Raw genomic sequence first — 22,473 nt, 5'->3', positions numbered from 1 at the left:
TTGGAAAAACAGGCCTGTAACCCAACGGAGCTCATCCATCACAAGAAAACCAACATTCATCCTATAACACAGAAGGGCAGCAAGCAGCACCGCCGCAGTCCCTGGGACACACGCGGAGCCGCCGCCCGCTCCACGCCACGTTTTGCGGCAGACAGACGCCGGCTCCCCGCTCCCAGCCGAGCCAACCATTTTTCAGCTGCCCTGCACGGCAGAGCCGAGAGGAGCCGCTCCGAGGCGCGGAGGCAGCGGCACGTTCCTCCAGCTCCGCAGCCCTGTCTCCTGCTCGTGATGGGATGTGCCATGGGATGGGAGGCGGGCACGACCCCGCTGTGCAAAGCATTTCGGTCTCCCAAATGCCCCTTTCCTTTCTAGAGGCTGTGATTTAGTCGGCGTGCTGTCATCAGCTGGACGGTCCCAGCACGGACCCCATGCTGTAACAAGCTGGCTGCACCCCCCACCCCAGCGACCCTCCTTCCCAGCCACGCCATGCCCCGAAGGGCTCTAACTTGTTTCGATGTGATGTGGAACACAAGCAACATGGATGTCTCAAATATATCATCACCGTGAAGATGCTTCATGCACACTCCTGCCTCACAAAGCCTACTTCGCTTGCAAGCTGCAGTACTACAGCATGAGCTGCACTGCAGCGAGACACTGCTCAGTGCTAAAAGGAAGCCACGAATGAAGCTTTAGGGGAAAAAGAAAGAGTAAATGATGAGAAAGTGCAGAGTGCAACTCCTGTCCCCATGCAGGAGGATGCCCTGGAGTTCAATTCCTCGTGGCTGCCAGCCAGGCCACTGACCCACAGCAGAATGCAAAGGGGAGGAGAAGCATCATTAAGGCAAGTCCACTAACAGTACTGGGAGTGACTTAAAGTGTTCTTAAACCATCAGGAGTGATGGCAAATAAGCTTTGTATTTCCTCTTTTCCAAAGAAACACAATGTCATGGGGATTGTTCAAAGCATGTTCATCCCTAGATGCACAGTATGACTCCAAGTATGTGTTCCTTTAACAAATCCCTCACGGAAGATGAAATCAGGTCACCTGAACAATTCTCACCACTATTTAGAAGTGATTTCGCTTTTCTCTTCTAGAAATATTGCATTCCATCCATCCGCTGGTTGTCATTATAGATCAGTGCTCAATGAAGGAATGAGAGAAGGCATCTGGATGAGAACAGCATTCTGCTGGAGGGTACCAGCAACACAGAGACCAAACTCAAGGTCTCTCTCAAGCCATGGGGTTATTACATTAAGCCACTGATCTGTGTTCTTCTGTCACTACACACTTGTCCATTAAAATCTGCCCCAATTCACCGCAGGCAATTTTTGCTAAGACAAAGAACGGGGGCATCTCAACAAGAGGAGCTACCAGCAAGATGTCAGTACTTCTGTCAATAACAGCTTTGCTGTCAGCACAATGGGATCACATCCCTGCCCTGAAAACCGAGCAGGAAATGGAAAAAGGCTGACGGGATGTGCACTGAAAATGCATCACAACTGTTTGTTACCAGGAGAGAAGGAAAATGCTTTGAGTTCTGGGAAAGGGACCGTGAGCTGTACTGAACCTGTATTATCTACCCATAAGAAATATGAATGCTGTAATTTGCTTCCACGCATGCTGGCAATGTAACCTATATGATCCTGCTCACCATTCTTTACAGCTCTTAAGACAGGACACAACATGTCAGCACTGACACTTCTCAGACACTAACACCAACAGAGCACAGCACCCTCTGTTAGAGATGCTCAGAAAGCACTGAGTGCAGCCTGAATCACAGAATGGCCTGGGTTGAAAAGGACCACGATGATCATCTGCTTTCAACCCCCTGCTGTGTGCAGGGTCACCAACCAGCAGCCCAGGCTGCCCAGAGCCACATCCAGCCTGGCCTTGAATGCCTGCAGGGATGGGGCATCCACAGCCTCCTTGGGCATCATGTGCCAATGCATCACCACCCTAAGAGCAAAAAAAAATCCTATAATATCTAACCTAAACATTCCCGTCTCAGTTTTAAACCATTCCACCTTTTTCCTATCACTATCCAAAAGAGGCTGAAGGGACCGCCCTGATCGTCTGGTGCCCTTCAGCCACAGGTAGGCAAAGATTCCAGAGCTTCCATGAACAAACAAGATAACTCACCTTTTTACACACCCAGCTCAGCCTTATCAGGCTGTTAACAATGAAAGTTCACACACAGTGTCACTTCAAAATGTCAGTTTAAGTACACAGCTTGTAAAGGTAAAAGCCACGCTTGTCTCAACACACACACACACAAACACCACTGTAAGTTTCAGAAACCCTTCTACCTTATTTTGGATGTCGTTTTTGTTCAAGTTAATTGCTTTACAGCCCTTTTGTTGCCTTCAACCCTCACCACACCTGGTAAAATATTCCAACAGGCAGCATCAGCATCAGCATCAGAAGGGACCTCAAGGATCACAAAGCTCCAACCCCCTGTTGCATGCACAGCCACCAACCTCCACATCTAACACCAGGCCAGGCTGCTCAGGGCTCCATCCAACCTGGCCTTGAACACCTCCAGGGATGGATGGGGGCATCCACAACTCTCTGGGCAAAGATCAAGTTACTACCTGCATGAAGCCTAGACAGACTTCTTAAATGCTATAAATCCAGAGGTTTCAGATGTTACAAAAATGTACTAAGATCAGAAATAGGCAGCTATGATTATCGTTACTGCTGTTCCATATTCCCAGGCCAAAGGGCCCTCAGGGAATAGAGGTTCATGGTGCATCTTTTCACAGCTTCAGAAAGGGAAGCGCTGAGATTCAAACTCAAGTCTATTGCAGAACATGTACCCACACACTCTATTTACTCTGTACAACAAACATCTGCACACTAAGCCTATGATTTGCACAGAATTACACAAGCACGCCTTCTGCTTCTGTACAAAAGCAGATGGATGGAAATGGCTTGGACCCGCAGCCCTCCAGTTACTGGATTCAATAAGCCACCTGTGCATTACGAAGGACTTGCATTAAAAGCTTGCTTAATGCTGTCCTGTAACTGAACAGATCATGGCATCTGTACAAGCCTTTTAACATTTGCTGAAGCTGTTGCAGGCAATCTAGTGCAGTAGTAAAGAACTCAATAGAAAATGAACACAGTAGTGTTTTCAAGCCACTGCGGAGCTAACAAATACAAAGATGTTTTAGGTAGGTATTGAGAGCACCAGATCAACCCAAGAGGTACTTAAGTACCTAAAAGCAGTGAAACTGACCATACAAAGCCAGCAATCCCAAACACTTCAAATAGTACATAACTCGCTCAAGTCTTTATTTACCCAGCAACTACATCCTATCACCTAATGTCTACTTCCACAGCAGGTTCTGCTGTTCAAACAACTCTGCTGCACCACAGCCCCGTAGGCTTCAGCAAAGCACACGTATGGTAGGAGTCCTTGTGAACTACTTATAGGCTTCATCTCTTGGAAGCGCAGATCTCACTATGTGAAAATTGGGCCAGTTTTCTCAGCAGTGCAGCAAAGACAGAGGTGAGAAGCAAATCAAGTCGTTACAAGTATCCACTTCAGCCTGCACTTCAACCATTTCCACTACTGAGTGCACACAGAGCCGCACTGAGGCACAGATTTTGCTGCAATGTTTGAAGAGGCTGGGGGAGTGATTGGGTGTAAAGCTGGGATACTACAGCACAGTACACAGCTGTGATCCAGTGCAGTAAGAAGGTACAACTACCCCTTATTAGAGACAAGCACCATTACACAGACTCCTATGCCACTCTGCTGATAGGAAACACGAAGATGGACATCACCTACAATCTGAGTATCTTCAGGGTAGTTTTAACATGAAAGGCTCATCTTTGACCACTTCAGAAGAACAGCCTGAAATAGCAGCACTTACTTACCATGTGGAAAAGGTGCTCTGCCTATGGACTTGAGCTTACCCTTTCAGAACTGGGCTAGCCCGTGCTGTGAGCCTGTCACTCTACAAGGCCACAGCAACAGGTCATTTGCCCCCACCTCCTTTTCCTCCGCTCGTGCCCAGCTGTCAAATAGTTTCCATGCCATTTCATAAACTGAATAATAAAATATATATCCAACAATTTTCTTACATGCAAAGAGAAAAAAAAAGAATGGGGGCTGGAAAAATCACTTCCTTGCCTTTGCTGTTTTAGCTCCAAAGCTAAGCAAGCCCAGCTGCTCAGGAAATACCATTGTAATGAACACATTATTGAACATGGAAGAACCTATCGAGATCTCTGTCAAAAAGTTCACATGAGGCAAACAGGCCAGAAATCAAATGGCTCCCCCAAAATAATTTGCTGCTGTGTTTAACAAGTTCATCTTTCAAGTGTAAAGCACGTGATTTAAAGTCCTTTCCAATAACGCCATGTAAATACTAAACTGCAGTGATTTCAACAGGCACACGTGGGTGACTCTGTGCTACCGATACAACTGGGGGATGAAGCCGGGGAGGCTCCATGTGCTAAAGTGGCCCTATGTGCCATGGGGGCTGGACCATGGAGCTCCCAAGTTCACTTACAACTTCTCCCATCCCGTATGTAAAATAACTCATTTCACATGTCCTGCTCTTAAGGCTGCCTGGCTCATGGTTTTGCTTTGATTGTCATAGTGAAGTACCACGCTGATGAATGCATCTCCAGCAAGACCCTCATAAGAGCAGGTGGAACACAACTGATGTGCAACTCCTTTCCCAAGCAGACCTTCAGAATTACTATTATTTTAACAATAAGAGCATTTTCTTGTCCTTCATAAAGTCCTACAGCCTCTGCTCCACTCTCGTTGCCCCACATTCTCCACTCACACAGTGTTTATGATGAGCTACCACACCAACTATACATAATATAGACACCTCCAGCCCTTAAACTCCACCACACATTGGTATCTCATCCATTTGCTCACTTAATCCCAACTAAACCCACTGTAGCATCTAAGTTAAGTCAGTGGGCTTTTCGAATCCACGCAGCACGTTTAAATGCAGATAATCATTCCCTCATCACAGAAGCTTTGCGATCTAACAGGTGCTTGAAGAGCAGCTTATAGAAGGATGATCTCTAAATAAATACAGATATTTGAAGCCCTTACAACACCGTAAAAGCACAGCCTTTTACATCAGCCATTAAAAAGCCTCACGAGATGCCAACTATCCCAACAGACCTGGGTTAGGAAGTCAAATAATTCTGTCAACGCAGGCAATACTCAATTATTCCACAGCATGAGAAGCTGAGAAAACATCACTTTTTCCTGCTATTATTAGTGCTTTCGTGTTTAGGGATCAAAGGTGAATATGAAGCAAGATCTAGAACACGACACAAATGGGAAGAATAGTACTGAACAACACTGCCTTGCTCCATCTCTGTCCACAACTGCTCATTTTATCAGCAGTACAACAAGGAAGGGGTAACAGATGCACTGATGGTTCTGCTGCATTGCTTTTGGGGAGTTCCTCACTAATGTCATCAACAACGCGTTTTCAGACTTGATTCAGGACAGATGAGGATCTTTCGTTGCCAACTAACATACCAAATTATACACTTGACGATGACAAGACCAGCTCAGGGCTTTACTCCTGCCACATGCTGCTCTACAACAGCTTTGTTATTGTAAGCAAAACACATGTAGAAACAAAAGGCATTCTATTACCTAATTCTCTTCATGCAATTGCAAGTTTTCAAGTTCATCCAGCAAGGTCAAGCATCCAGCAAGCATGCAAGTCGTGCAGTACATTCCCCAGCAGATCCCAGAGAGCAGCTCTTGGGGTAGATTCTCTGCTCCAACACAGTGCCACGGGCTCTGCCATCAGGTAGGCACCTTGAATCACACCTCATCCCAATGCTGAGCTTCTGCCCACCAGCACATTATGTACTGCTAATAAGATAGAGGAAATAACCAAAGCAAGACAAAGCCAGCTAAAATTATTCCCTCTAGAAAAGGTTACTGATTTTGATTGTTGTTGGCGCTGCTGCTTTTGGTGGTGGTGGTTTTCTATGTATTTTTGGGGGTGGGGAAGATGTAGTATGCAGTATTTGTTTTCTTATTACTCTGCAGAAAAATCTACTGTTAACACCATTTTTATCTCAAGTTGGAAGCAGCTCATCACTATTTATAAGAAAAGTCAGATTAATCCAGTTTGTAACTGTGCCACATAAACCAAACTACAGCTGGAACTGCACTTACACTGCTGCCACAAGTCCTGGCGAAGCAATAGTACAGAAAGCCTACAGACAGTTTTATTCAGTAAAGGATATGCACGTTATAACAGATGGCCAAGTCCTAAGGAATAAAGCAATTCAAGAGATTTAGACCCAACATAACAAGCACATACATCTGATCAAGGTTCAAGCTTAAGAAAACTGAAGGGGGCTGTTCATAACATTTCTGTAACATGATAAAAAAAACCTCTTTAAAGTCACGGTGATAGTGCAATACTGCTTCTTGATGTAATTAAAAATTAATATGCCTAAACAGGTTTAATTTGGAATATCATTTACAGAAGAATCACCATGTCCAAATTAACATTCTTCACAAGACTCTGAACCATCTTTTTCAAACATTATGGAAGTGAAAACAAACAAACAAACGCTCAGTATCAGAACTACAAGGACTTTACATCAAGCGCTAGATATGACTGGGTGGAAGTAGAGGTCATTCAGCAACACGGCCACCATGTGAAAGGCTGTTAGGTTGAGTTCCCATTACTTTCCAGCCAAAGCACTGCTCAGTAGAACGGCAATACTACACCCACACCAAGACAATGTTTCAGGGCTACAAGTCATGTTTAACGCTGAAGCCTTTCCAATCTGCATGGAGATGTTTCCCATGCCATATATTGTGCCCCTCTGCAATTGCTGTAGAGAGTAATGGACATTTACAATACCTCAAAGTCAGTATTTGGATGAGCAACTTAAAAAAAACCAAGAAGATTCTTGAAGCTGGAGCTAACAACAATCTTTAAGATAATTTCAGAATATTCTGCAATTAACATCAAGATACACAACAGTTAAAAGTCATGCTAGAAGCCTGGGCTGCTCAAAGTCATCCCACCACTCACCACTGAGTCTCATTTATCACACCCAGCACAACAGCCAAGAACCCAGTAAAGACTTTTCAGCAAGGACCATGGTTTGAAAGCTGGCACTGCCACCCAAACTGAGGAAGATGCAACTTCATCTCCTACAAACAGTCTGATACAGAGACCAAGCAAACTCTCAAAGCAGAAACACATCCAAGTTCTTCATCAGTTTCTGCCTGCACACCAAGCTTCTCTTCATGCTCCTCTTACAGCAGCGTAATTTCAGGGAGTGAAAACGAATACATGCACATTTCAGGGAGCTTACAGAACTACAGGCAAAATAAGTAACGATCTAAATATTTACATTCTTTCAACTCTTTAACACACACAAATACTTGATTCTACAAACACTTTATTCTTCTCACAGGCCTCAAAATGACCCACTGCTAAAGTGACGTTGATGCTCATACCTGCTATTACCGTGCACTGAAGCATCTCATCTCATGAAGGGTTTCACACAGATGCTTAAAGCTGAAGAGTTCACTGCTCATTTCAAGAGCTCGTGCCTTCTCCAACACAACCCTAGCGCAAATATCACCAAATAAGTACATACTGATTTTACAGCAAATAGCAGTTTTGCTTATTTATCTTTACATATTTATATGCGCAATGGAGAGAAAAACAACCAAGCAGTTTCGCATGCATTCACTATTTACTCGGTTAGGCAAATATAATGCTAGAGGTTATTCTTAAGACAGCAAAACAGATGTTCAGTCCAAAGGAAATTTTTCTCAAGAGGAGATACCCAGGAAGTTTGTCTTTCCAATCTGCTCCAGCCCACAGAATTTCCCACCACATTTATACAACTGGGAAAACTATGGATCAGCCTCCAACTGAACCGTATGTAACAGAAATACCAGCTCTGAGGGCTCCACCACTGTCACTCATAGTATTACCATTCTCATGTAAGTGCTTTATATTCAGCATATAAGCTTGAAATCCAACTTTTTGCTGTCCAAAAAAATCAAGGCTACTGAACATTTTAAACCTAAATGACAATAATAACAATAACTTCCTATTAGTAAGTTAAATACCATTGGATAAGCATAGAAAACGGCCTTCACAATAGTAAGGGTAGCATTTCCCCTCATAGCAAGTTAGACATCTACAGCTGAAGTATCTAGACAAATAAAATACACCACAAGTTCCCACTGCATTTATAAGATAAAGGAATCCTCTTTTACTCCATTCACAGATCCTCAGAATGGTTCAGGTCAGCAGGAACCTCCCCAGGTGATCTATACCAAGGGGGTCACTAAAATCAGGTATCCCAGGCCTGTGACTATTTGGGTTCTGAGCGCCCTCCTGGTGAAGGTTCCACCATATCTCCAGGCAACCCATTCCAGTATCTGATCACTCTCATGGCCAAGAAGTATTTACTTGTGTTTAGATTACCTCCTGTCCCATCAGCAGGGGCTAATGGAAGAAGCGTACCTCCCTCAATTTCCACTCATCAGGTACTTCAGACATACTGGGGAGATCCAAAGAGCTTTCTCTTCTCCATACTGAAACAGCTCATCTCTCTGTCTCTACCCATACAGAAGATGCTCCAGGCCCTGAATTACCTTTCGGATCCACAGTGGATTTGCAAAAGTGAATCCCTACCTTTCTTGCCCAGCATTAATACTAGGACACCAGATGTGGCCTCACCAGTGCTGAGCAGAGTATGGCTCACCAGCTTTCTTCAGCCTTCAAGGATAAGAAATGAGCTCGGGCCTTTCAATGCTGACAGCCACAATAATCATTAAAAGCAATTAATCAAAGGTTAAAGCTAAATCAAGGACTACTATACTGCATTTCTTTCTACATGTTTTGTTGGTTTTTTTTACATCTAGAAGAACATTTGTGTGCCAAATTTCAGCTCTTACACTTGCCAGACTTCATTCAGCATGAGAAATAAAATAGTAAGGCAAACCCACAATGCCATAACGTTATTGTAACACACATTACTTGCTTGTAAACACTAGAAAGTTATCTCTGGCTCATGTTTAGTGGTTTTCTGTTGCCAAAATGAAATATACATCAGGATATCTTGCCTGGCAAGCATCCAGTCGCAGCTGCAAATAGTTGTTTCGGTTACATGTGGTAATAGAAGGCTATGTTTCAAAACGAAGGTAAAACATCACCAGAACTAAGAGCATTAAGCGTTCAGCTAGGGTTTCTTGGATCAAAGCCTGATCTGAGATGGGCTGCCCTCTCAAACAGTTTTAAACCCCTTTGCAGCTGTAACACGTCCAGCTTTCAAGCTCTTTTGCAGCCCAGAAGGAGAGAAGAGCTCTTCAGCAAGCTGCACTATCAGCAATGCATTGTCAGGGGCTTCAAACAAGGACTTAAAGAGGACAATATACGAGCAAGAGAAATATGAAGTCTGTGGCTTATTACGCAACACGTACTTGATTCTTGATGCTCAGCCAGGCAGTATCCAGTGGCACAAAAATTCCTTGAAAAGGATAATTATTTGCAGAACGATTTTAAGTAGACTCAAATAAGCTTGGAAGTTCCTTTGTATTTCACTTACATACAGTAAAATAGAAATGGATAGCAGACTGTAAAGCATAACAGCACCACAAATATTGTGGTACACACAAGGGAGGTGCCAGCAGGAAGCTTTCTGCTTCTCAGCTGCCCAGCCAGTAACAATGCTGAGCGTGCACAAGGAGCTGGAAGGGGACAGAACCACGACAGCTGACCTGGACTGGCCAAAGGGATGTCACGTACTGTATGGCATCACACTGAACTAGAAAACTGGGCAAGCTGTTTATCATTTGTAACAATGACATTTAATAGTTGCTTGCCATGAAGCTGATTTATTGGCTCTCAGATTTGATTTAGGTAGATCCTTTCTTGCTGTATGTGCTCCCCGCTTTGCTATGTATCATCTTGGGGGCTGGTTAAAGGTTGCTTCTGGTTCCACTCCTGTGCTGCATGCTGTTTAACACTCACATAGGATATGAAAGAAGGTCTCATCACGAGCCTAACATTTGTGCTCAGCACAGCCACCATCCCTGCATTTTGGGATCCATCTCTTGGAAACAAGTAGGTTTTTCACCATACTCCTCCAAGAGCCAGCCTTCGGAAGACACAAGGAAGGCAGGGGATGAGATCCTCCCATTCTCTCTAACCTAGCAAAAGTGAAACAAGCTTTCTTAGGTGTTGTGGGTTTCTGGAGAATGCATATTCCAGATTGCAGTCTGATTGTAAACCCTTTCTATCAAGTGACCCAGAAGAATGATTTCACACAGGGCCCCGAGCAACAACAAGCTTTCGAACAAACTGAACAGATCATGCAGCAGCCTTTGGGCCAGTCTGCGCAGGAAAACATATAAAAAGGAGAACGGTCCCACCTGGAGCCTCTGGCAGAAAGCCTCAGGAAAGACTTAAAGTCAGCCCCAGAGTTCTGGAGTCAGGAATACAGAAGATTCAAGGCAAAAGCACAAAAGGAAAAACTGCTTTCATCATATTTACTGTTGGCATTAGCTAATACCTGTAGCATTTTGGACTCCAGGAAGCCAGCAGTGCTGAGAGAGTGTAGTTGATACACCCAAAAAACCCTCTTAGTGAACTCCTGCTTCGATAGAAACTCATCTCATACATATCAGCAAGGCTAAAGACATCACCTTTTCCTATTTTCCCATTCATCTATTAGAAAGCCTATACAGCAAAAAGATTGTCAACCACTGGTAGCAACATCACTGAAGCCATGGCAGCCTCCTTTCCCAGCCAAGCTTTCAGATGTGCCCATTTAAAGCTGTAGAGTTTAATTCCCAAGATCTCGGTCTCCTAAACTCTCTCACCGCGGCAACACCCACACATGCATATCCCCATGTTTGTGACAATACTCAATTAAGCCATCTTCAAGTTTCTTATAGCCACACGGTGCCACCTGACCTTCCTGTAGCTTGCATTATCACAGCACCCCGAGGTCTTTTTTCAATGAACACAACAGAATATTTCTAGACTTATGCATTTACTTCACGCAAACGGTACAAGACCTGCATTTCCCTTTGCATTATCAGCCCTTCCAGTCAGGTTTTTGCCATACCAGAACACTGCAGGTAATTGATATTCTCCTTTAGTTCTAACATTGTTACACGGAGCATCAGGGAAAAGGATGCGCTGATGTGCACACGTCCTGGAATGAGAAAGTAGCACCGCTTTCAGTCTAACTCTGTTTTGAACCTGCATTTTGTAACTACATTCCCACAGCTGAGCATTCAGGGCTATGAAGTTCAGAGGAATACATCAGCTACCTAAAATTGCTTTTCTCAGTTCCCTGCCCATTATTCAAACAGAAACCAATTCCTCACTTCATCCCCTCCGCAGTCCAGGAGTATTAATCTTCTTTTCAGCAAATTAACTCTTCTCTGTCCTTCTCATGAGCAAATCATAAGACAGCACTTCTGCACTGAATTTCTGATGGGAACATTGGCAGATTTCCCTCCTTGTAGCTATTTTTTCCCCCCTTTAGTGGAGTTTGATGGAAACATTTCCCACTCTGACCACTGCAGCAGATAAGAAGGAAAATATTAACCCAGTATGGTTTGCTTTCCCCTCTTCAAGATCATCAGCCCCACCACACCAAGCTTTCAAAAGCATCCAGAGAGGAAGATAAACTGCAGATATTTTACCATGTTCCTGGAAATTACCAAATCCTCAGCATTTCAAGAGCAAGAAAGAAAAGGGAAAAAAAAATTACCGCTAAGCCAAACAATGGCTCTTTTTGCCAGCCACAAGGGACAAAAGCAACACTCTTCCAATGTCTACAGGAAACACAATTCGATTTGCTGCATGTCGATAACCACTGAACAAGAAGGAAAAGCTTGCTGAAAGCCACGTGCTTGCTGGAAGGCAACTGTGAGGATGTTGGCCAAAATAAATACTAACGCATGCCCACAGAGGAACAAATGCCAACAGCAGATGCTGAACAATAGGTAACAGCCTCGGATCATCCTGCATCATTAGAAGGACTGTTTCTTAGGCAAGAAAGGGTTCAAGGTTCCTGGATAGCAAAGGCTGTCTAAGTAAGAAAGCTGACAGGGCACAAGCCCAGCAGAATTCCAAATACAGGCTTCTGGGTTGTGTTCTTTGTGATGCAGTTTGTATCATTAAACTAAAAACCCGACAAATGGATTTTCTTACTGCTTATTATAGAAACATGGGGAGGGGTAGCAGGGGAAAGGTATGAGGAGCAAAAGCAAAGCAGGGCAATGCACTGAGCACCCAGGGTGGATAAACAAGGCAAGGGCTGCAGGAGCCAGGTCAGCCTGCACAGAGGGGATGCAGGAGGGGTGTGGAGGGAAGGAAGTACAGCAAGCAGTTGATAAGATCATGTTCTGCACTCAAGAGCCTGAAGTGACTCCAGCTTCCAGCCCAACAGGAGACATCTTTCGAAGGCTAAGGATAGAGAAGAAGCACAGAGGTGCAGCACAGCAATCATGCTACAAGGCTGGCTGTAAGCTCTGCTACTGCAGCAGGAAAATTAACTCACATCCCCCTGCCCACCGTTAAGACCAAAGGTGCCCGCTGGGGCACCCTGATGAGATGACAAGTTACACTTAGGATTTATTTTCCCAGAGCAATTCCAGCGAGCAGTAAATACACTCACTTCATCTCCCGAAAGCCATTTAAGGCAGCAGAAAATACAGAAGCATATAATTTCAAATATTAAATTGCCATAACCCGGTGAGCTACTCTGTCTCCACTCATCTCATCTTTCTGCAGCATCTCATCTTCACTGAGCAGAGCCCGCTAGTGCTTCTGACAGGGCTGGAAGGGAGCCCACTGCCAGGCAGCTGCTCTGTTGTACTCACATGCAGGCTCCCAGAGGACCATGACAGAAGTCTAAGCCACACAGCAACAGCAATGGTCCCAAAATCAAGCAGATGGCAGTTCTGGTTGCAGAAAACATGCCTTCACTTTCCTACATGTATCAGGACATCCTGTGATTCCTGTTGTTTAACATGAGTGTGGATGTGCTTTGGTGGTAAGACTCAGTAGGTCAGACCGATGGTTGGACTGTGTGTTCTTGAAGGTCTTTTCCAGCCGAGCTGATGCTGTGATTCTGTGCTATGAAACATTTCCCAGTCCCCTGCTGTAAAGTCAGATCACTGGCATACTGTACATTTTTACCTCACCCACATCATTTTATGACAGACAACACCCTCGTATGCCACACCTTGGACTCGTGTAACTTGGTAAATGACATTAAAGTGCTGCCCTTACATTAACACCAGCATCTCAAACTCAATAAATACCCATGATGTTGAACAAAAACACCATTGAAGGGTTGGGAATCTCCCCCCTCCAAGCAATGTTCAAACCCCTTGGGAACGGCACAAACATTAAAAAGCAAAATACCATCAGAAATGATTGAGCAATGGCAGGAACTTCTGCTAAGGTAGAACTAATGGGATAGAAGAGTAGAGCTACAAAGCCAGCCTGGCCACGTCTGTGTCCTGAAACTCAGAGATGTAAAGTTATTGCCATTAAACAAGAAACAGACACTCACTAACCTGAAATAAAAGTGACAGTGACCTAAATCAACAGTGCAAAGCAAATCTTAATACACCAAGACTTTGCTTGCCATTATTTCCCATACCCAAGGAAGTAATTCAGCATACGCAGCCCTGCACGTGAAGCACCATTATTTATACCATGCTTGCTTCAGTGCTGAACGCCATAACAGCTACTGTATAGGCAAGCAGTGCTTTTGTTCCATATTCAAAATTAAACTTCTGTTTACTTTCACAGAGAATTAAAACTGAAAGAAGATTGCCTTTACATGTAAGGGATCTAGGAATTCACAGAGCACACAAAATAGCCAGAAGGCAAATGCTTCTAAGAAGTAGGTCAATCCTGCTGCCTCAAAATTATTTACAATCCCCCAACAACACACTGCAAACGTAGCAGGCATTAATGTTGGAGGCATTATGGTCAAACCAAGCTCGCCTACCTAAGGATAAGAAACAAAAAGTGTCACATTTCAAAAGCCATTCTCAAATAATGCTGGCTGACTTTAAACAGCTGCCTCTCTGACAGCGCTGCATGCACATAACAGCAGTTCAGGTTACATTTAAGCAAGATGCTGGTCAAGCAAGCCACAATTATCACAAGTGCGTTACACAAAACATCTGGATATCTCCATACAGATGTGTTCCACTACAATTTGGACCAGAGCTTTAAAGAGCCAGCTCCCACAGGCTCAGTTGATGCTCACTGACCTCCACTGCTCCATCAACAGCAGGATGCAGATGCCTGAGCCTTCACTACAACACCTGGCTCCATCTTACCAGGCGGCACTATGCAAAACCACTGCTTACAGACAACCACGATATGCTGAAGGCTTATTGAAGCCAGTCCTTCCTAGACCTGAAGGAGAACTGATGTAACACTTGGCTCTCACCCAGCACCTACTCTTTACTATGAACACTGAGCAGATACATGCTCCGAAGCAGCAAACTGAGATCACCTCACAGAAGACACACGACTTCCTAACATTTCGTTCACCTGGCAACCCAGAATGCTTACGCAGCTGCAATGCCTTTGGAGCTCGGTCACATGCATGCCTCCACTTTGCAGCCAACAAGCACCATCATCAGGATGTAGTACTAGCAACGAGGAAAAAACATGTCACCAGTAGCATTTATCATAACTAGGATGTGTATGCTGTTACCCAGGATGACCTTTCCTACCACACTCATAGGCAGCAGATGGGTTTTAAACACGACGCTCTCCCTAACCTAATACTACTTAAGCACTGCCCGCTGCGGTAAATGGATGAATTAATACTTGCTTAGGAACAGAGGAAACGTGGTTCAAGCCAACTCCTTCCTGAAATGCTTTAAAAAAGAAAGGAACCAACACAACCCTGCAGTCATGCAAAAACCATAGCGCAGAATCAGTCCGCAACAGCCTCTAAATAAATCCCTTCTTGCTTCATTAAACAATACTGAACTCACAACTACAGGAAGCACTAAGAGCAGTTGTACCCAACCTCAGAGCGTGCATCTGAGCCACGCTGGGTACTGCTCACCTTGCGCCTTCCCAGCCCTGTGCTGCACACAACAGGGGTCACACAACAGCAAGTTTGGTTTCAATACATTCAGACAGCCAGAAATGAAAAGCCTTGTGCTGTATTTTAAGCTACCGGAACCAAATCCAAACAAAATGATGTAAAGACTGATAGAAGCTGGCTTAGGCTCCCCCAGCTCCATCCAAAGTCACGTCTGCCTGCTCCACAATCACAGCTGCATGTTCTATTTAAAGAGCAGTTCCATGTCCCTGGGATGTCTGTTGTTGTTTGGCTCTGTTTGTTTTGTTGGAGGAAGAATTAGGATTTCAATTACTCTTTCGCAGTAACATTTATTTTTATCATTAACCAATCTGGCCTTTAAAAATTTATCAGTTTCTAAGTTATAATTCTTGAGTGAGTGCATAAGCAGGAAGGACTATATTTACACTGATGAGATATTAAAGCAGACAGAAAATGCCTGGCACCTTAGAAAGCAAGGTATCCCATTCCTCTCTTAATGGCTGGAGGCAAGAACAGGAAACAGCTCCGACCCACTCCTGTAGAAACCAATATAACCAACCAATATAACAGCAGAATGCATCCCTATTCTGTTCATTCATTTTCCGCAGGACACAGCTGGCTTTCAATTCTCACATGCCATATAAGCTCAAAAAAGTCAGCTCTGATAAAATGCTTTAAAAATCAGTGGTACGAGCAGACAAAAAGCACCACCAGACACGTTTGACTAGAAGTGCTTGGAAGAATAAGAATGCTACTCAGAACAGGCTTTCAGTCAAGGCTGGTAGGTACAATCCCGGCCAACAGGGGTGTCTGTACTGCAGACACAGCGCTACTCCACGTGTATGCTGGTGCAGCAAAGCTTTTATATTCTCTAAAGAAGTTATCAGATTAGCTCAATTGCAATAGGAAAGGCAAGGTACTTAGATCTGTTTACCCTCCCTTCACATCCAGCTTTGTCCTTATTCTTTCAGCAACACAAACTGCAGCATTTGTATGGAATTACAATAGCACGGAGCTACCTACACACAAGCTACAGGTAGCTCAGCATTCAAGGCAAACATTCCATCTTTTTAAAACCTGATATGTATCAAGCAATGATTCTATTCTTCTCTTTCAGACTGCAGATGCTGAGATGCACACACTCTTCAAATACCTCGTGTTTGTAACAGAGCTTTCTTCTTCTTAGAAGACTTAAAGCCTGACCCTTTCTTTCAAGGTCAAAAGCCAGAGCTGCTCTCCCTGTGCTGACCTGGAGCCTCATCACTTACAGACAGCTGAGCAGAAACTCCATACCTCGTCTAAACTGATAACCAAAGAAACTTCCCTGGGTCTCCCTCCCCTTCACATATACTGTGCTCTGTGTGTGTAGATGTGTTTGTGTATATATCCCTGAAAGCATTCTAACAACCTGTATGAAGGGGTAATTGGGAACTGAACTTCAGAGCACTCAAGCATACTGTTCCCAACAGACGCCTACTATCACACACACAACACAATGTTAACAGGAGACATGCAAGGCACCAGCACAAACCCTAAAGCCAGTCACCACTGCTTTAGGATGGAACACTTACCAAGACCTACAGCCAAGCAATCCTTCCCTGTATTGCTCTCCATTACAAAAACTCCACATTGCTGACAGGAAAGCTCACAATTAGCAACAGACTTGGAGCAAAAGCAGTTGCTCATCACTTCTCCTCCACACAAGCTGGTAATAAAGCATGCCAACAGATGGAAACAAAAGCTCACTTCACAGCTCCTTACCTGTACACCATGTTGGATGCTGAACCTAACACAAGTTACTTCATTTCTTCTCCCATGGCTTGCCTAAAGGCAGAACCGAAACTAACCAGAGCACTGCACTGCTAAACATTTAATGGCTACAGAAACAGATGCAACTTTTTTCCATGGACATTATAGAAAGTCTGACACTCCTCATATACCTGTGAGTCTTCTTTTCCCCTTCTTCCAAGAAGATTTCCATGTTGACTGGTTGTTCCAAAACCACCTGCCCTACCAAGCTGTGATAGCCAAGGCTGTTTCAAAGCTGAGACACTGAGAAACTAGAGAAGCAACCAGAAAACTTAAGGAATGTCCTCTCAGCACACAAATCCTATTACCTACTAAATACTTGTCAGATTGAATGACTAACAGCAAAGAATATTTCGTATTATCATCTGGAAAGAGCCAAGCCCCTGAGATCTCATTATCAGGACTGAGTGCCCCAGCTGACATGAATTATTTACTGCAAAGCCATGCTTTTGATTATGCACATGCATTACATGCTGAAGGTGCATCTGTGCCCCAGTTTTAAAACAGTCATGTGGAAACACAGCCAGAAACCAAGCCAAAGTACTACATTTGTTCCACAAAGCAAAACGATGCTCTTGGGCTGATAAACTAAGTTTACATGTAATGGTAACACAGATGCTTTCAACACAACCTGAGGATAAATAGTAATAGGCTGGTGGATACCAGCATACTTCTTCCTTTTCTCTTGACACGCTGACAAGTGTCTTCATAGCACACCCCTATGCCTACAACAGCCATCAAGGTGATCAACGCATATGAATTTTCTACCTTCCATGTCAGTGCTAAATCCATGTCTTCAGCTTACACAGAGCCATTAATTCCACCCGACACACTTTAGAATACTTGCAATGCTACAACAACTCCAGTATATATGGACGCAACGTTGTCTCCAGTGAGAAATGGATAATGATTATCAATCACATCAACACCAATGTGCTCATTCCAATTATTTTGTTATGCAGCTTTAAGGTACCAAAAGTTAAAGTGCCATACAACTGAGCCCACCAAATAAAGTGTCACGAGTTATAGTAACAAGAAATGAGAACCAAGCAAAAATCAGCAAGTAGAGGAGAGGCGACCTCTAGCCTCCCTGCATCAAAACCTAGTCCTTGGAAGAGCATATTGTTTAAGACTTGGAGAAATGAAGTAGATTAACTCTTGCATTTCACAGGTGAGCATACCCATCTGTTCCCTTTGCTCTTCATAGCAAACACCCAGAGCTGTAACACAGGAGGTTACAGGAGGAGGAAAGGGAAGCCAGCACTGGCCGCACCACAGCTGAGCCAGGAGGACCAGAAGGAACATCTGGTTACCACTTACAGCTCCTTACCACATCTGAGGTACTTACAACCATAACACAACAAGGAACGACTGTCAAGCCATCAGGGAACAGAAGTACGTCCTCTAGGGATCTGTAAGCTTCCTACTTTGTTAATTTTAAACACAAAACTAGCCATGTTACATGAGACCTTTGGAAAGCAATGGGATTTTACACGAGCTCTGCTGAATACCATAATGGCTGAAAATATCAACCAAGAGAAATAGGATACAAGCAGAGAACAGCATGCCAGGTTATCTCCTGTATGCAGTGTGTGCAGTCACCAACCATCTCCTTCAGGCCTTCTCCCAGCATGTTCAATTAGCAGTCAGCTCACACCTCAGCACACTGCCACAACTGTTCATATGTGAAACACAGGCTGCCTCTGCCCCAGCTCTATGGGAAAGGAGGAGACTACTGAGCTCAGCTGCCACATCTGTAACAGCTGTATTTCCATAGTGAACTACCAGCCTTGTTCAATTGTAAGAACACCCTGTAACTCAAGCGACTGTTTCATCGAGATTCTCAGCATTGCTTCACGCTAATGAGAAATATGATTCTGTTACTGAGCTTGGCCAGGCTGAGCCAAGGCAAGCCAAAGTTTCTCATCTATTACTGCAAGCTGACAAACAGATTTAACAAGTGCTATTAAGACAGGACTCTCAGAAATATCATTACTTCCCATACAAAGTTTGCACAGCTGGAACAGGAAGGATGCAGAACCTGAAGCTCCTCAGGTTCTGTGGGCCATATCAAAATCCACAGCTGAGACACAACAAGGCTGGTTCCACATAGATGCTCCCCTTATCAGAACACCAACCCAAACCCACATCACATTTGGGCATCTCTTATCACTGGGGACTACACTGCTCTTATTAGCATCAAACCAGCAAGCCTTAAGAAGCAAAAGAGAAACAAAAATGAGCTAATAAAACAAAGCTACTGAAGTTCAAAAGTGGAATTTCTATGCCACATTTTGCACACTAACACTTCAGTTTGAATTAACTGTTCAGGAAACTTCCATGCATTAAGCTGTTACTGAGTGCACTATTTGGTACAACGTTAAAGAGAAAAGACTTGACAGCAAAGACTAATTATGTCTTACATTTTTATGGCAACAGCATTCATTTATTTCTGCCATTCAGGCTCATGATTCCATGATTTTAAATAGCTCAAGTGCCAACACAGAAAGCATTTCCCCTGAGACTCCTCTTGGGAGACCCAGGATCTAAGTAAATTCCACATCAAGACACCCATGAACACTTGCACCCCAACACACACCAGCATGCTGAGAGGTGCACTCCAAAGTTAGAATCCCATTTTTCCCTGCTGGTTGAAATTAATTGGCAAAACCATGCCCAGATGCTACTTCCATGGTTACCACTCCTTTCACACCATCATTCTCCACATTGTTTTGCCCAATCAAGCTTCCAGAGACAGGAGGAATACAGATACACATCCAGTTTTTCCTAAGCATGAACTATTTATATGAAGTTAATTTATTTCACAGATAATGCATAATAGTCATAAAACAGTTCACCTCCAGTGATAACTTTCCACAAAGCCATATACATCTGCCATATATAAGTCAGGCAAATCACAGGACCATATAAACCAGACAGATAGATGATGGTTCTGTTTGTCCATAGAGTTAGTACAGACCAATGTAATCCAGTGGCTCGAATCTCACCCTGTACAATTACACAAGGGGAGTTAAGAATAAGCTCAGGTTTTCAAACAGAAAGCCAGCAGTGTGGCATGTGAAAGAGTATTATACATTAAAGTGTCCTAAAGTCCTTGGAAAACCTTCACCAAACTATGCAAGTCAAACTTCTTGCAGAACCAACTGAAAGCATCACCCAAAGATAGAAAGCAGCCATGGGAACTGCAACATACCAGCTTAATATACAGGGTCATTTGCAAAAGTGATTTACAAAGATGGTCCAAGTGCCCTTTAAAAAAAAAAACCCAAAAAACAGCCACACTACACTGGCACAGTTGCTGTCATCCCCAAGATTAGGAATGTCAGCTATCATAGAAACAGGGCCATAATTTGATGGGTTTTAAGTTAACGAGAGGGTTTTGTGCTGTAAACCAGTCACAGAGTCTTGTCCCACGAGCTCAGCCTCTGCGCTGCTCAGACATGCAGCCTCAGAGCCTCAACTCTGCTGAACCCATTTCCTTCCTGTTATCTAATTTTAAGAAGCTGGACAAAACGTTATGAACCAAGAGGCACGCTAGAAAATTGCTGTATGAGAACCAATTCGCACCATGACTCAGAGTTCAAAGAGCTCCAAAACAGTATTACAGCATCCTAACCATGCATAAACCAGGCGGGAAACAGAAGAAAACCTATAAAAATCCGCTTACATGGTGGGTTGAGTTCAAGCCCTACTCAAAACAGGCCTTATTTTCTTCTCTCAGTCCAATGAAACGCAGAGTTTTCATGCCTGCTGTAGGCACACTGCTTCGCTCCTACTCCATCTCCAAAGACCCGGGTTGATTTAAATACCTCGTTACCTCCACCTACTGGTAAGACTCGCCACTCGTGTAAGGAAAAAGACCATCAACACTAACAGGAAATAAACAGAAAACAGCACTATCCCACTTTTAAAAAGACTTCTTAATTTCAGAAAACTCGATAGTGAAAGAAGAAAAAGAGGAGAATGCAGAAATTCAGCTCAAAAATACTGAAGAGCCAGAGAGGTTGTGGATGCCCCATCCCTGCGGGTATTCAAGGCCAGGCTGGATGTGGCTCCGGGCAGCCTGGTCTGATGGCTGGCGACCCTGCACATAGCAGGGGGTTGAAACTGGATGAGCACTGTGGTCCTTTTCAACCCAGGCCATCCTATGATTCTATGATAAGATGCACACTGATACAGCTCACCAAACACCTTTCTGATGCGTAGGATCTACTCAACGAGTACTGCAGTAAAATAAGACAACTTCGCCAGTCATGACATTATTTTGTTAAATAAGCCATAAGCAGGTACCATATTTACTTACTCTGCAGAATTCAAATCCCAGGTTAGGTTTAAAATTCCCATTTGTAGGGGTTTCTCTCTATAGAAATGAACGGAAACATTCAATACACATGCATTACTAGGGAAAGCCAAGAAAAACCTCAAGATTAGACCTATTAGATCCAATCTTCATGTGTGCCTGGAAGCTTTTATTTTATACTTCCAGAATAAGCTGACTCCTCCTCCCACCCGCATCCAATTCACAGTGCCGTCAGCAGCCAGAAGGGGGCAACATTTCAAACAGTATATGATAAAATACTCTGTCAATGAATGCTCACAAAACGAGCATTTCTCCAAACAAAAATGTTTCAGCTTCCACAGTGAAGTCAGAAACTGCCACCTATGGAAGCCAATAGAAAGCCAGCACCTTGTTACAGAACCTTGCTGCCTCATGAACAGCTCCTTCAGTTTATTTATCTTTGTAAGCCACGCTCTGCCCAAACCATTTCAGGATGGTACTTGCTGGCTGATTCACCAGCTGAGCTGCAAAGAACATTGCAATGGTTATGGTTCCTGGAGAATAGAGACACAGAGGAGCCCAGCTGCAGGACTCCAGCACTATTCAGCTTGTGGCAGCTATGACAGCACACAGCAAAGCAGCAGGATGAAGTGAAATGCATGTTTCTCAAGGCTCACAAGATAACTGCAGGCTAAGAGAAACTCTGATCATTTGGAACTGGGACCTGTGCTAAGCAAGCAGCTGAATGCATTGGGTAACGCTCACGTCTGCTGATAATGGTGTGAGATACACTTGGACTGATCTGGATACGTGGCTGTAAGGACACAGGGCTTGGAATTCTGATAGGTATCAGAAGATTTCACTCCTTGTTTTCATCAGAAGGTACTTTGCAAGTACCAAGGTTGTGAATATTAGTTTAAATTCTTTGTTAAAGAAGAAAATAAATAGAGACACTGAGTTTTAACCGCTCTCAAGAAACTCTTTTTAAGGTATTCCATAGGTAAAAATGAATTTCATTTCATATTTTCACTCAGAACAGAAGCCAACACGTCAGAGAAGCAGACCACGTTTACTAGAGCTCAAAGCTCCCCTCCTAGCACATGGGAAAGAAGGAGGCATCAAACGAGGTCACAAGCTGAAGCAAACAGGCCATGCAGATTTCCTAGTGCTGGTGTGGATGCTCTGGTCCTAGTTCCATCTCTCCCCACTGATCCAGTAAGAAATTTAGTATACAAACTGTCCTCTTCCTGTCTGGCACTAC

At 43.9% G+C, this 22,473-nt stretch overlaps 1 protein-coding gene across 4 annotated transcripts in view; it reads right to left on the bottom strand.

Annotated features, from left to right (window-relative positions):
• The window catches only part of AGAP1 (ArfGAP with GTPase domain, ankyrin repeat and PH domain 1), a 257,074-nt gene that overhangs the window by 210,946 nt on the left and 23,655 nt on the right, over positions 1-22,473 (bottom strand). The window lies entirely within an intron of this gene.

The sequence above is a fragment of the Coturnix japonica genome, chromosome 7 (assembly GCF_001577835.2).
Source record: "Coturnix japonica isolate 7356 chromosome 7, Coturnix japonica 2.1, whole genome shotgun sequence".
In the NCBI taxonomy this organism is placed as follows: Eukaryota; Metazoa; Chordata; class Aves; order Galliformes; family Phasianidae; genus Coturnix; species Coturnix japonica.
This window is presented reverse-complemented; position numbering and strand designations above follow the sequence as displayed.